Source organism: Amblyomma mixtum, chromosome 9, assembly GCF_055824585.1.
Source record: "Amblyomma mixtum isolate Tamu chromosome 9, ASM5582458v1, whole genome shotgun sequence".
Lineage (NCBI taxonomy): Eukaryota > Metazoa > Arthropoda > Arachnida > Ixodida > Ixodidae > Amblyomma > Amblyomma mixtum.
Genome location: NC_143020.1, coordinates 16,365,355 through 16,380,789, shown reverse-complemented (window position 1 = coordinate 16,380,789; position 15,435 = coordinate 16,365,355).

Here is a 15,435-nt window from a genome sequence, read left to right as displayed (position 1 = left end):
CCCGACGAGCCAAGGTGGTAGCCCGTCTCTCGCTCCTGGTATGACGTCACGCCATAACGTCACTAAGGCCTCTAGCGGGAGGAGCGCGGCGCGCCGTGGCAAGCGGCCGCCGTTACCCGACGAGCCAAGGTGGTAGCCCGTCTCTCGCTCCTGGTATGACGTCACGCCATAACGTCACTAAGGCCTCTAGCGGGAGGAGCGCGGCGCGCCGTGGCAAGCGGCCGCCGTTACCCGACGAGCCAAGGTGGTAGCCCGTCTCTCGCTCCTGGTATGACGTCACGCCATAACGTCACTAAGGCCTCTAGCGGGAGGAGCGCGGCGCGCCGTGGCAAGCGGCCGCCGTTACCCGACGAGCCAAGGTGGTAGCCCGTCTCTCGCTCCTGGTATGACGTCACGCCATAACGTCACTAAGGCCTCTAGCGGGAGGAGCGCGGCGCGCCGTGGCAAGCGGCCGCCGTTACCCGACGAGCCAAGGTGGTAGCCCGTCTCTCGCTCCTGGTATGACGTCACGCCATAACGTCACTAAGGCCTCTAGCGGGAGGAGCGCGGCGCGCCGTGGCAAGCGGCCGCCGTTACCCGACGAGCCAAGGTGGTAGCCCGTCTCTCGCTCCTGGTATGACGTCACGCCATAACGTCACTAAGGCCTCTAGCGGGAGGAGCGCGGCGCGCCGTGGCAAGCGGCCGCCGTTACCCGACGAGCCAAGGTGGTAGCCCGTCTCTCGCTCCTGGTATGACGTCACGCCATAACGTCACTAAGGCCTCTAGCGGGAGGAGCGCGGCGCGCCGTGGCAAGCGGCCGCCGTTACCCGACGAGCCAAGGTGGTAGCCCGTCTCTCGCTCCTGGTATGACGTCACGCCATAACGTCACTAAGGCCTCTAGCGGGAGGAGCGCGGCGCGCCGTGGCAAGCGGCCGCCGTTACCCGACGAGCCAAGGTGGTAGCCCGTCTCTCGCTCCTGGTATGACGTCACGCCATAACGTCACTAAGGCCTCTAGCGGGAGGAGCGCGGCGCGCCGTGGCAAGCGGCCGCCGTTACCCGACGAGCCAAGGTGGTAGCCCGTCTCTCGCTCCTGGTATGACGTCACGCCATAACGTCACTAAGGCCTCTAGCGGGAGGAGCGCGGCGCGCCGTGGCAAGCGGCCGCCGTTACCCGACGAGCCAAGGTGGTAGCCCGTCTCTCGCTTCTGGTATGACGTCACGCCATAACGTCACTAAGGCCTCTAGCGGGAGGAGCGCGGCGCGCCGTGGCAAGCGGCCGCCGTTACCCGACGAGCCAAGGTGGTAGCCCGTCTCTCGCTCCTGGTATGACGTCACGCCATAACGTCACTAAGGCCTCTAGCGGGAGGAGCGCGGCGCGCCGTGGCAAGCGGCCGCCGTTACCCGACGAGCCAAGGTGGTAGCCCGTCTCTCGCTCCTGGTATGACGTCACGCCATAACGTCACTAACGCCTCTAGCGGGAGGAGCGCGGCGCGCCGTGGCAAGCGGCCGCCGTTACCCGACGAGCCAAGGTGGTAGCCCGTCTCTCGCTCCTGGTATGACGTCACGCCATAACGTCACTAAGGCCTCTAGCGGGAGGAGCGCGGCGCGCCGTGGCAAGCGGCCGCCGTTACCCGACGAGCCAAGGTGGTAGCCCGTCTCTCGCTCCTGGTATGACGTCACGCCATAACGTCACTAAGGCCTCTAGCGGGAGGAGCGCGGCGCGCCGTGGCAAGCGGCCGCCGTTACCCGACGAGCCAAGGTGGTAGCCCGTCTCTCGCTCCTGGTATGACGTCACGCCATAACGTCACTAAGGCCTCTAGCGGGAGGAGCGCGGCGCGCCGTGGCAAGCGGCCGCCGTTACCCGACGAGCCAAGGTGGTAGCCCGTCTCTCGCTCCTGGTATGACGTCACGCCATAACGTCACTAAGGCCTCTAGCGGGAGGAGCGCGGCGCGCCGTGGCAAGCGGCCGCCGTTACCCGACGAGCCAAGGTGGTAGCCCGTCTCTCGCTCCTGGTATGACGTCACGCCATAACGTCACTAAGGCCTCTAGCGGGAGGAGCGCGGCGCGCCGTGGCAAGCGGCCGCCGTTACCCGACGAGCCAAGGTGGTAGCCCGTCTCTCGCTCCTGGTATGACGTCACGCCATAACGTCACTAAGGCCTCTAGCGGGAGGAGCGCGGCGCGCCGTGGCAAGCGGCCGCCGTTACCCGACGAGCCAAGGTGGTAGCCCGTCTCTCGCTCCTGGTATGACGTCACGCCATAACGTCACTAACGCCTCTAGCGGGAGGAGCGCGGCGCGCCGTGGCAAGCGGCCGCCGTTACCCGACGAGCCAAGGTGGTAGCCCGTCTCTCGCTCCTGGTATGACGTCACGCCATAACGTCACTAAGGCCTCTAGCGGGAGGAGCGCGGCGCGCCGTGGCAAGCGGCCGCCGTTACCCGACGAGCCAAGGTGGTAGCCCGTCTCTCGCTCCTGGTATGACGTCACGCCATAACGTCACTAACGCCTCTAGCGGGAGGAGCGCGGCGCGCCGTGGCAAGCGGCCGCCGTTACCCGACGAGCCAAGGTGGTAGCCCGTCTCTCGCTCCTGGTATGACGTCACGCCATAACGTCACTAAGGCCTCTAGCGGGAGGAGCGCGGCGCGCCGTGGCAAGCGGCCGCCGTTACCCGACGAGCCAAGGTGGTAGCCCGTCTCTCGCTCCTGGTATGACGTCACGCCATAACGTCACTAAGGCCTCTAGCGGGAGGAGCGCGGCGCGCCGTGGCAAGCGGCCGCCGTTACCCGACGAGCCAAGGTGGTAGCCCGTCTCTCGCTCCTGGTATGACGTCACGCCATAACGTCACTAAGGCCTCTAGCGGGAGGAGCGCGGCGCGCCGTGGCAAGCGGCCGCCGTTACCCGACGAGCCAAGGTGGTAGCCCGTCTCTCGCTCCTGGTATGACGTCACGCCATAACGTCACTAACGCCTCTAGCGGGAGGAGCGGGCCGGCGTTATTGCGACCGGGTGAGAATAACGGAAATCCAAGCCAAAGCGTTATTGCGACCCGGTGGAAATAACGAAAAGCCGGCCCAAGGCGTTATTTTCACCCATGGATTGCCTTGGCTTCGTTTATTGTTGTCGGACGGGATTTGAGCCGCCGTTTTTGCATCGTTTGCTTGTGATTGCGGGGTCGCGCTTCGATTTTAGGCGGTGTGATAAAGCTTCCTATGGTCATGCAGGCGTTTTGCATCATTCTCACCGTGTATATGTGCCCTTGGCTTTTGCGTGACGCGTTGTGATCGCTTGATTCGTTGTGAAAGGACTCTTGTGTGCTTGCGTTGTTTGGGTGCTCGCGCTTGTGCAGTGCCTTCGAAGACGCTCCAGCTTTCTCCGGAAAATCTTGTTATAATTAATCGACATGAATATGTGCGCTCATTCGTTTCGAGCATTCAACCTGATTTGCGCGGAGGATATGCAAGTTAATAATGTGAATTCATTACAACGTGGGGCCAGGGTCATAAATACGATCCAGGCACCGTGGTTTTGCAGTCTCCGAGGCATTCGTCACTTCAAGCGAGCAGTGGTTCCGTATGTACAAGGTCGTCCACCCTTAACACGCGAGTGCGTGGCCTCACTCTGGAGGGCCACTGCGTCCGGCACGGCCGCTCATCGCAGTCAAGTGGCGCAGGAGAAGTTGGACCTGGACGTGGTGCTTCACGTGATCGACCACTTCGCTTCGATGCGCGGCCGTGTCGTGCGCAGTGGCCCTCCAGAGTGAGGCCACGCACTAGCGTGTTCGTACTAAGAGTGGACGACCCTGTACATTCTAGACGAAGGGCAGGAGTTTTCAAAACGCACCAGGTGAATATTGCCCACGTGCTAACTATAGTAAATTGCGCGGGGATTTCGCAAATGTTGAAGATGCTCTGCCTCGTTCGAAGTTCCCTGGAATCGTTTACTTTGCGACGATTAATTCGGTCTACATAGGGGGAGACAGCTAGAAACGTACCCAGGCGGCTGAAAGAGCATCGCAGTGATGTCGGCTGGAATCAAACAGCTGCTGTGGCAGAACATGCACAACCAGGGCGTGAAATTGCTTGGGAGAATGTGGAAATCTTTGCCACTGAAAGAAATTTGTAAGTGTGGCTGCACCTGGAATCCTTTATAATATAAATGATGCTGAAGACAGTCATCAGAACAAAGGGAAACCTTCACCAGGCTTATGCAAAGTCATTGCCCTGATTAGTTAAGGAGCTGCTTTTTCATGACCGGTCCTTCATTTTGAACGAGCAACCTGTTAGGGTTCTGAAATGTCAGTGTGTTCAACATGGTCAGCGACCAACGTTTCATTCTACTATTAAGGCAAAATGGAAACTTCACGACAAAGTGTGCCCTATGCACCGAAGCTAACAGCAGTTGTGCCCTAAGCCCACAATATATTCCACAATTAACATAAAAAAGGTGGCCAGCAGGCTCAGAATCTTTAATTGTTTTGTACCACTTCTTGTCTGAATCCACGCACATTTTGTGTTAGAACGCAGTGGTGGCAGAAAAGACATTAAAACAATTGGTGTTCTGCATTGGTGTTCTGTGGGAATACTTAATTCTGTCAGTAGGTCATGCTAGATGGCGTGGTAATGGAGTGTACCCCCCCTTTAAAACATTCATTTACCTATGAGATTGAACGTCTTTTAAGAGATTAGGGTACTGGTTATAATAGCATAGACATGATGGCACATGAACAGCTTTCATAACTGGCTTGTCTTTTGAATTTTTTATTTAACTGCAGTATTGCTTTCCATTGAAACCATACTAATAATGATTCATTTCTTCCTGTGTACAGTGCTTCAGCCAGGAAATAAATTGATTGGTTGCAGCTCATTTCCCATGTTTTCATTCCTTGTTTGTGTGCTTAAACTACTCAAACTGGTATGATATGCTTTCTTCAATTCTAAGCCAACTTTCTCAATAAGAACTCACCTTGTAAGCAATGCATATAAGCAGAAGTAATTCACAAGGCACATTTCACTTGTCCGTAAGTGTCACAAATACTCAAAATTAGTAACTTGGTATTGGTTAACAGCAAGGAAAACCTTTCTTTCATTGTAATAAATCTTGCTACTGTGTAGATATTTGTGTATGTTAGTTGCTGTTGAAATGAGGTCCTCGACGTGAGCATGGTCGGCCGCAATTTCATGGCACTTTGTGCACTGCCAACTTCGTGCTTCTGCTAGCAAGGTTTTTTGAAGTGCTGTTCAAAGAGCTGCGATCATGTATTGTTGGGATCAGCTTAGCGAGAACCACTGGAACTTGCAGAAGCACAATGAGTCCTTCAACTGGGGCTATTTGATCTTGCAGTGTAATGATCATTTTAATGTTGGATAGTTGTAATTCTGCTCTTGCTGTCTTATTAATATGAGTGGTAGGCACCTTTGACCATGCCCCAAAATCTCAACTTTACAATCCAGAGCTGTCGTGTCCGGTCGCTGTGTTGAATGCAGCGAAAGACGCACACGGTACTTTAAGACTTCGTTTATTTAAAGCCGATGAGGGTGCGACCAGCGTCGACCGAGGCAGGAGCCGAACTGGCCGCCCGAAGAAAAGAGGGAGCGGAGAAGCGTCCACGGGAGGGAGTGGCTTCCCAAAACAGGAGGAGGACGCGGGGGCGCACCATGGGGGGGCATCCGGCGACAGCGTGCGACGAGGGGCAAGTCGTCGTTAGGAGGAGGATGCGAGTGGTCGTTAGGAGGAGGATGCGGGGGCGCACACACACAAAAGCAATAAGGGGACACAACACTTCCTTCCCCCTTAGAAAGTTGCCTGGTATCGTGCAGGGGGTCGGCGCTCACGCGTGGAGGCGCGCTGGCTTTGTGCGCTCGGGGGAGAAACACCTGTAGGCTGGCTGTTGTTCGGTGTGTCTCCTAGGTCTGTCCTGGGCGAAGTCTCTTCTTCCGGGAAGAGGTGCCAGGCTATGTGGGAAGATGGTGCACGTGTTCTCTCCGCTGGCGGACAGCTCTCAGACGGCGTCGTAAATCTACGCAGCTGGTTGAGATGTCGGCGTGCTACTGTGCCATGTATGTTGACGAGCCAAGAGCGCAGGCCTATGCGTCTGACAATTGTAGCTTCCTCCCAGCGTGGCTTTTTCAGAAACTGTCGGGCGAGGACGCGCTGCCCCTCATTAAGCGTGCCGCAGCGCGGAATTGCTTTTTCTTCCCGGAACGTCTCTGCCTTTGGCTCGGGGAGGATGGCTGTGAGCTGGGTTCGCATTTCACGCTCGAACATCATTTTCGAGGGGGTCTCGCCTGTTGTGCTCTGAACCGTCGTGTGCTGCTTGAAGAGAAAGCGCGCAAGGCGGCGCTGCAGCGAGCCTGTCTGATCTCTTTCAAGGGCGCGTTTTAGCTCGGCTACGTAGCGCTCGGCTTGTCCGTTTGTCGCTGGGTGGTAGGGGGCCGATGTAACTGATGAGATCCCGTTGTCGCGATAAAACTTGAGGATCTCCGCAGACACAAACGGTGTTCCGTTGTCCGACACTACCTTGCGCGGCAGGCCGAACGTTGCAAATAGTGATCGGAGGTTGTCAATAACTGCTGCCGAAGTCGTCTGTCCCATTTGCCTTATCTCAAGCCACTTTGTGTAGGCATCTACGACCACAAGGAAAGTGCAGCCCTCAATTGGTCCTGCAAAATCAATGTGCAGTGTGTGCCATGGTGTGTCTGGCTTTTCCCATTCTGGGACAGGAGCTTTCGGCGGGGCGCTCCGGCTGCTCTGGCAAGGCTTGCATTCTCGCACCACTGTTTCGATGTCGTTGTCAATGCCAGGCCACCACATGTAGCTTCTGGCACACTTTTTCATTGCAACGATGCCCCGATGTCCGGCGTGGATGAGAGACATAGCTTGTGCGCGTAGTTCTCTCGGCATCACAACTCGGGACCCAAATATGATGCAGCCGCGATGGGTGCTCAACTCTGTAGCTCGCCTGCGGTAAGCGTCGAAGTTGTCCCCTTTGAGTTTATGCACGTTGCCTTGTTGAACAGCTGTGTAAACTAGCCGGAGAGCTGCGCACTTCTGCGTAGATGCTGCAACTGTGCCTGCTGTAAGCGGAGGTTCTGGCAGTGCTTCGAACATCAGAACGTCTCCTGGTGGAAATGGTTCGTCAACAGTTGCGTCTAGTGGCAGACGGCTTAGCGCATCGGCGTTTTGATGTTTACTCCCATTGCGGTAGACCAGAGCGTAGTCGTACGCTGAGAGTTTGATGCACCAACGTGTCATTCGCGGAGACAAAGTTGGTGGCATAGGCCTTTGTGGTCCCAGAATGCCCAATAGCGGTCGGTGATCGGTTATAAAGGTCACCTTCCGGCCGGCAATGTACTGGTGAAAATGTGTCGCCGCGTAGACGATGGCTAGCCCTTCTTTGTCAAGTTGCGCGTAGTTGCGTTCTGCTTGCGACAACGTACGTGAGGCGAAGGCGATGGGAGCTTCCCTTCCTTGCTCGTCAGTTTGCGATAGAACCGCGCCGACTCCGTACGGTGATGCGTCGCAAGCCAAAAGCAGAGGCTTCCTTTCGTCGTAGTGGCGGAGGACTGTACATCTTCGAATCAGGTCTTTCAGGGCATCGAATGACTGCTGATGGCGTGGCGACCATGTCCATGTCACATCTTTCCGAAGGAGTTGGTATAAGTCGTTGGCCACGGTAGCTCTTTGTTCCAAGAACCGGTCGTAGAACGTCAAGAGTCCGAGAAAAGCCTGTAGCTCCTGCTTGTTTGTTGGAGCTCGTGCTTCTGTGATCGCTCGCACTTTGTCCTCGGTAGGGTGAATGCCTTCCGCATCAATTCGGTGTCCCAGAAATTGCACCTCTGGCACCGCAAAACAGCACTTCGATTTGCTTATGCACAAATTAGCGTTTGCTAGCCTTTCGAGAACGAGCTCTAGGCGCACTGCATGCTCTTCAGTGGAAGTGCCACTGATGATGACAACGTCAAGGTAGACACAAACTCCTGGGATGCCCTGAAGCACTGTCTCCATGAATTTTTGAAATATGGCCGGGGCTGCAGCTACGCCAAAAGGCAGTCGCTTCACTTTGTACAAGCCTTTCAGTGTGTTAATTGCCAATAATTCAGCAGTTGACTCGCTCACCTTCAGCTGCTGATACGCCTGGGTGAGGTCCAATGTGCTGAAGACTCTTGCGCCACGTAGTACACTGAATACTTCTTCAGGTGTCGGTAGCGGGTAAGAGGACGCTTTAGTCGCAAGATTGACGGTGCTCCGGTAGTCTCCGCAGAGGCGTATGGTTCCGTTCTTCTTGCGAACTACGACAAGTGGTGTGGCCCATTCTGAATGCTGCGTCGGCTCGATGACACCTTGCTGCTCCAGTTTGTCCAACTCTTTTTCAACTGAATCTCGGAGAGCAAACGGCACCGGCCTGGCCTTCAGAAATTTGGGTTGCGCGTTGTCCAACAACTCCAGTGTGACCGGGGGCCCTTCGTTTCCTGGAATCTCTTCCGAGAATACTCTTTCGTATTTCTCTTGAAGTTGCTCAACCATGTTCTGGCTCGGCGTCTGGTGTATGCCGCATATCATCACGCCTAGTGGAGAAAACCAGTTTCTCCCTAGAAGGCTTGATCCTGTGCCCTTCACAACAAGCAGAGGTAGCGTATGGGTCTGGCCGTTGTAGTTAACCTGCACGTTGGCAGAGCCCAATAGTGGCAGATTCTGTCCTGACCACGTTCGCAGGTGCGTGTCGTCTTGTTGCAGGGCGGGTGCGTCAGATGGCCATGAAGTTCGGAACGTGTCCTCACTGATCAGAGTACAGGCTGCGCCGGAGTCCACCTCGAACTTAATCAGCTGGTGATGTACGCTTACTTCTGTAAAAATCTTCGGTCGCGTGCCGAGATTCATGGTGTTCAGGTCGTACAACACAGATGGTGTTGCTGATGTTGCTCCATGGAGATCAGATAGCGGCGTATTCTCTGAGGCGTTGACGCTGTGATTAGGCTGGGAAGGTGACTTTATCTTGGCAAGTGTCCGTTTCGTAATGCATGCTCTTTCGATATGCCCTCGCTTGTGGCAAAAATTACACGTGGCTGACTGGAATCGACATCCCTGGGGGTTGTGTTGGTCGTCACACCGCCAGCAGCGTTGTGCCTTTTTGACCGATTTTACAACAACAGAAGGCTTGCGCACCTGGTTGCTTGTCTGGTGTACCGGCTCGGTGTTCCGGCGAATCCCTCTCTGCTGGTGACCGGCGCTCTCCGCTCGAACGGCGATGTCGTAAGCTTTGCTGAATGTGAGGTCCTTCTCAGCGAACAGGCGCTGCTGCAGTGACTCGTCACTCAGTCCGCACACAAATCTGTCGCGTAACATCACGTCCAAGGGAAGCATGGTGGTGTTAGCAGAAGAAGCTGCGTCTCCCTCCTGCCCGGTAGCTGTTGTCGACAGCGTTCCAAAATTGCAGTCGGCAGCGAGCTTCTTGAGCGCGGCTACGTAGGCGCTCACAGTTTCTCCTCCCAGTTGATCTCGTCGTTGGAAGCGAGCCCGGCTGTAGACATCGGATGGCCTTGGGTCGTAGTGCTTTTGCAGCGCTTTTACGATGTCGTCGTAAGACACTGCCGCTGGTGTGCTTGGCTGAATAAGGGCGCAGACAGTATCGTAGGTCTGCTCCCCGCACAGCGTCAGCAGGTTGGCCCTCTTCAAGGCTGGGTCTGTGATGTTGTTAGCTTCAAAGTAGAACTGAAGGCGTCCAACCCACGATGACCACGATGAGCCGTTGAACTCTGGTATCTGATTGGGAAACCCTCGCGTAGCCATGGCTTGTCAATAGCGTTGCGTAGCGCGGGTCGAATCCACTTTCTCGTCGCCACTGTCGTGTCCGGTCGCTGTGTTGAATGCAGCGAAAGACGCACACGGTACTTTAAGACTTCGTTTATTTAAAGCCGATGAGGGTGCGACCAGCGTCGACCGAGGCAGGAGCCGAACTGGCCGCCCGAAGAAAAGAGGGAGCGGAGAAGCGTCCACGGGAGGGAGTGGCTTCCCAAAACAGGAGGAGGACGCGGGGGCGCACCATGGGGGGGCATCCGGCGACAGCGTGCGACGAGGGGCAAGTCGTCGTTAGGAGGAGGATGCGAGTGGTCGTTAGGAGGAGGATGCGGGGGCGCACACACACAAAAGCAATAAGGGGACACAACAGACACGTTATACAAAAAGTGTTTCAAATTGTGCTCCTAGGTATTACATGTTTCGACAAAATTTTTTTTACCAGTTTTGGCATTGGCAGAGCAGCAAAGGCGGGTATTAAATTTGAATCAAAATAGTTATTTTACCACACATTCTAAAATTGTGTGCAATTCTTGTAAAAATTTGGGAGTGATATTAGGATGCCAAGATGTTTTTAACATTTCAAATGCCCTTTTTTTGACGCCAAATTTGTCACAACAATTTTGATATTTCTTTTGCTTTACTATAAATTTTTCTTTCTTTTTATCGTTCAGTTTCAACGCTACAGTCTTGTTTTCTGTTTTACAACTTCTATTTCTTTCCTCTGGTGCAATGATTTTCAGCTTTTCACGAGCACTACAATGAGCCCTATATTTCATCACGTAATGACCACATGTTTAAAGCCTGTGTTCTCGCATGTCATATGTTCATTTTATCCACACACCAATAACGACTGGAACTACTTTTTTGCCTTTGTCACTGTGATCGCCAATAACATCGCCTTCAAGAAAGCTGCAACTGATTTGTTCTGTTAATAATTTGTTCTGTTCACCCATTTCTCCAAATAATGCCCTTGAGCCTTGAGAGTGAATAGTAAGGTGATGGAATAAATATTTTAACGCATAATTTCTTTGAATTCAAATTGAATTTTCTTTTCGTGCAAAGAGGGAGCAGCCACAAAAAGCTGCTGCTGTCAGTGGCTTGACAAAGTGACCCAACAGGTGATGACAAATGCAGTGTATATACCGAAACACTGAATGAAAAGCATGGGCAAGCCGCCATGGTGGCTTAGTAGTTGTGGTGCTCAGCTGCTGACCTGAAACATGCGGGCCTGGTCCCGGTCTTGTTGGCCTCATTTCAATGAAGGCGCAATGCTAGAGGCCTTTTGTACTGTGCGATGGCGGTGCACGTTAAAGAACATCGGGTGGTCGAAATTATCCACAGCCCACCACTACAGCGTTCCTCATAGTCTGAGTCACTTTGGGACGTACAGTAAACCGCATAAAACCAAACCATAGACAAGCATGGGCTTATTCTGCGTGGTCATAAACTGCACACACATACTCATTACAGCATACTGAACAGCAGAACAAAAACATGTGATCAAATGTCCTATATACGATACAAAAAGAAGTAGGTGAATGAGCAGCATATTTAAAGACGTGGGGTGAAGCAACAAATCATCCATTTAATTTGCACAAAAGGAAGAAAGTTGATATATGGCACCCACCAAGCTAAAGGATAGACAGGCACTCCAACATGATCACCAGTAAAGAAAATATATTAAGAGGAAAACGAGGTTTCAGGCAAGTTTGACACTTCAGATGTAACTGCAGCGCAAACACCCAATTCAAATTCAGGAACACACGCATACATGGATGCTGCAGCAGATGTATGTGTGTCTGAGATAGAAACAGATTTATTATGATGCAACATGAAGCGCCGTGGATATCTTGTGCCAGGGTCACCAAAGCCGTCTGGTCCATATCAGCTTGTCCGATGCTATGGGTAATGCTGTAATTGAAAGTCAATGGGGTTCAGCTTAAGTTAAGGGCAGCGCAGCGAGCTATGGAAAAAAAAATGATAGATGTAACATGAAGGGATCGGAAGAGGGCAGAGTGGGTGAGGTTACAAACATGGGTTAATGACATCCTAGTCGAAATCAAGAGGAAGAAATGGGCCTGGGCAGGGCATATAATGCGAAGGCAAGATAACCGCTGCTCTTTAAAGGGAAACTGCATAGGTTTTAGAAATCAACGAGCTTAAGAGGGTCGAATGTGTGAAACTTGCAGGTAAAGCATGCGAAGTCTTTTTGGGCTAGCACTTGAAATAGTCAAGAAATCGCCGATTAAAATCCGGACGCCCTTCAAGCTTCTCTGCAGCGTACAGCGCCAAGTGGGGGGCGCATGATGACGTCATCGAAGGCATGGTTACATTTCCAACGCACAAACGCCTGCTTTGAAGGAAAAAAACCAACGTCACCGAAGGCGAACCCTGCCGAGAGTTGTTTGGCAGCGTCTAAAGCGTCAGGGCAGGGTGTGGCGCACGACAGCGGTAATTTGAAATCATACCTTCCGTGACGTCACGCTGAATTTTCCTGCACTCCTCCGGTGCATTGAGGAGAAGCGCAAAATTCAATCGTCGATAACGTTACTACTTTAAATGCTAGTGCGAAAACACTTGCCATGCTTTACCTACAGCCTATATAGATTTGAATCCTTGAATATCCCGAAATTCTCAGAAAAGTGCTGCAGCTGCCCTTTAAGGGTAACAGAGTGCATTCCAAGAGAAGGCATACAGATAGCAGGGGGCAGCACAGAGTTAGTTTGGCGGATGAGATTAAGAAGTTTGTGGGGATACGGTAGCCGCAATTGGCAATGGACAGGGTTAATTGGAGAGACATGGGAGAGGCCTGTGCCCTGCAGTGGGCGTAGTCAGGCTGATGATGATGATGGGGCAGGAAAAGAGGGCACGTTCCAGATTAGCATAGGGATCATAGCAAATGGGGCATGCAGGGGAAGCTCTGAGACGGTAGACAAAAAAATGGCCAGGGGTGACGGGTGTATATGCACTGAAGAAAACGAAGTTGGGGGGTGTTGGGAGGTTTGTCAGGAACAGGAAGGCTGCAAAAGAGATCCTCTCATGTTGTCACAAGAAGATTATTTTGTGCCTTCATGCAAATGTGAGTGTTGTGCTGCAGTTGCATCTTAAGTATTTTAGAAGCATTTCACAGACATAGAATTGTTTTAATGCATACAAAGCAATATCATCATTGGTACTGCTATTATAAATTAAACAAAAAACCCTGCAAAGGTGTCGCAGATTAACCCTCTTCACAAAAGAGATAAGGTCTCTCAATGCACTGATGGTTTGCTGAATAATCCATCATAAAAAGCTGATAATTTCAATCAATATTTCAGGCTTGCAAAAAGAATGGCAGTAACACAACGTGACACCACTTGCGCACTAGAAGAAACTTTCACCTGCTTTAACATACATTAATTCTGAGGCTCTCGAAGGGCGATCTGGCCAGGTTAGTGCACTTTTAGGTAAAATAAGCCCACTTCATTGCTACCATGGTATCATCATGCTCTTGCAAACATTCCGTTGTTTTTGACTGAACGGTTTCAGGAAAATTCTGTCGTATGATTTGATAAGCTTTGATATAGGCCACTATTAAAGGGAAGGAAAAAAATGCATTGAGAACTACTGACCAATTTACCTGTTATTGACCCCATCCCAAATACTAGAAACATTCCTATTTGAATGCATGACAAAATTTTTTAACATTCTCTGTTTTTGTTAATCATCAGGACGGCGATATCACAAGAAGGGGCATTGCATTAATTCTTGACAAATTTGCAGCTCAGCTGTATTCGCCATTTGACAAATTGTTTAACTGCGCTTTTTTTATCAGTGTTCAGAAAACCTTTGATGTGATGAAACATAGGATTTTACCAAGCAAACTGTACCTGCTTGGCTTTTGAGCTCCCTTTTTCGCTATCCTTGAGAATTTTTTCTATAGTCGTTCATTATTAAATTAAATAACCAAACTGAACCTGGTGGTAAACTGCCAATATATAGAGGCTGGTAAACTCTGGATTCTATTTTATCTTCCATACTCTTTAAAAAAATTCAATCTCTAATGGCTTCAGCTCGATAACTTCAGGTGCTTGGTCTTCCAGTGCATGCACAGCACAGTTTTGCTCACAGATCAAGTACACTTTGAGACAGCAATGCATTAGTTGCAGGAAAACATAAATGATATGCTTAAATTATTTTCTGACAATGGAATTTCAGTTAACGCAAAAACTGAACTATATATATATATAGTTCAAAGAACAAACTATGCCGTCTGCCGCGGCATAGTTTCGTTTTCGCGCGTTAGGGTCGTTCGCGCTGGCATCACAGCGGCGATGTAACTGTGCCTACAGCCGCACCAAAAATCACCTATTCTGTAAGCGAGCTCGCTTTGGCGAGGGGGCTTCCCGCCAAAAGTCGCCTAACACAGCGGCGGACAAGCGCCGATAGAGTGTATATATAGTTTCGCGTTTTCTACCCGGCACTGACATTGCACACGCATTGAAACTATATATCACCGCGAGGCGACTTCCGCGGCATGCGATGCGGAAATGATGCAACAATTGCATTATGTAACAGATACAGGCGATCAAGTTTCAATTACGTATACATGGGTTTCGATCTATGGCAGCTGGACTGGTTCATGAAAACGTAACACTGGTAAAACGCAGCAACCGCGAACGTAACAGCGGAATTCTACTCGAGGTTTGTTTTGCAGAAAAAAAAAATCAATCCTTCCACTTTTCATTGTGAGGACTATAGAAGCGCCAGCTGCGGAACAACATATAACGCGTACTTCCATCTCGTATCGATATCACCGTTTCGCTGTACCACACGCAAGCACCACGATCAGTGCTTTTAGTGGCAAAACCTATTGTGCACGACCCTTCCTCAAACAAACCACGCACTCACGGTGAACTCTCGTTGTTTCGTGCTCGCTTTTTTAGCTCAAACTTTTGGTCAAATTCTATTCGAACTGAGGGTGCCAAGAGTGGACACGTGTGTGCGGCACGGTGGTTTTGTAGCCGCGTGCTCTCTTTGAACAGTCTTATATTTATGTTTGTTGCAAGTCAACTTTTGAGATTTGCGCCAAGACTTTTGAAGATGAAAGCAAGGACCATCACGTTTAGAGCCAAATTTTGCGCGCGCCATGAAAAGGATATATATATCGTTGCAACGCCAAGCGCCAATTGATGGTCGGGCATATCTGGAAGTCTCAATATTTCAAACTGTTAAGGGACTGAAAATTTGTTCAAATCATTCCGATTTGAAATTAAAGGTAAGGGGACCGAAAATAGAGTTCGGAATAAAGAAAGCCCGACCAGAGGGTTTAATGCATTCACTGGTCTTGTCATTCTTATGCGACCGTTCATCAGCACTGGCAGCATAAGCGGCGCCTCATAGATGCCACTCGATCGGCCTCGCATGTTCTAAAATAAACTGGCCCCACGTCTTGACAGGAGCGCAGGGGAAAAAAAAAGAACTATAGTGAAGCAGCCGCAAAGACCACAACCCACACCAAGCAACGCGCGCATAGTGCATGTAATGACCCTTCATGGACTGTCGGTCCGGGGGGTGTCGAAAGCACGATGGCGTCATCATCGCAATGCTTGCTTCATCATCGCCATTGCCATGCTTCATCATCGGTAAGGACAGGTAAGCTGTACGGCCGTTGAATAAGCGTGT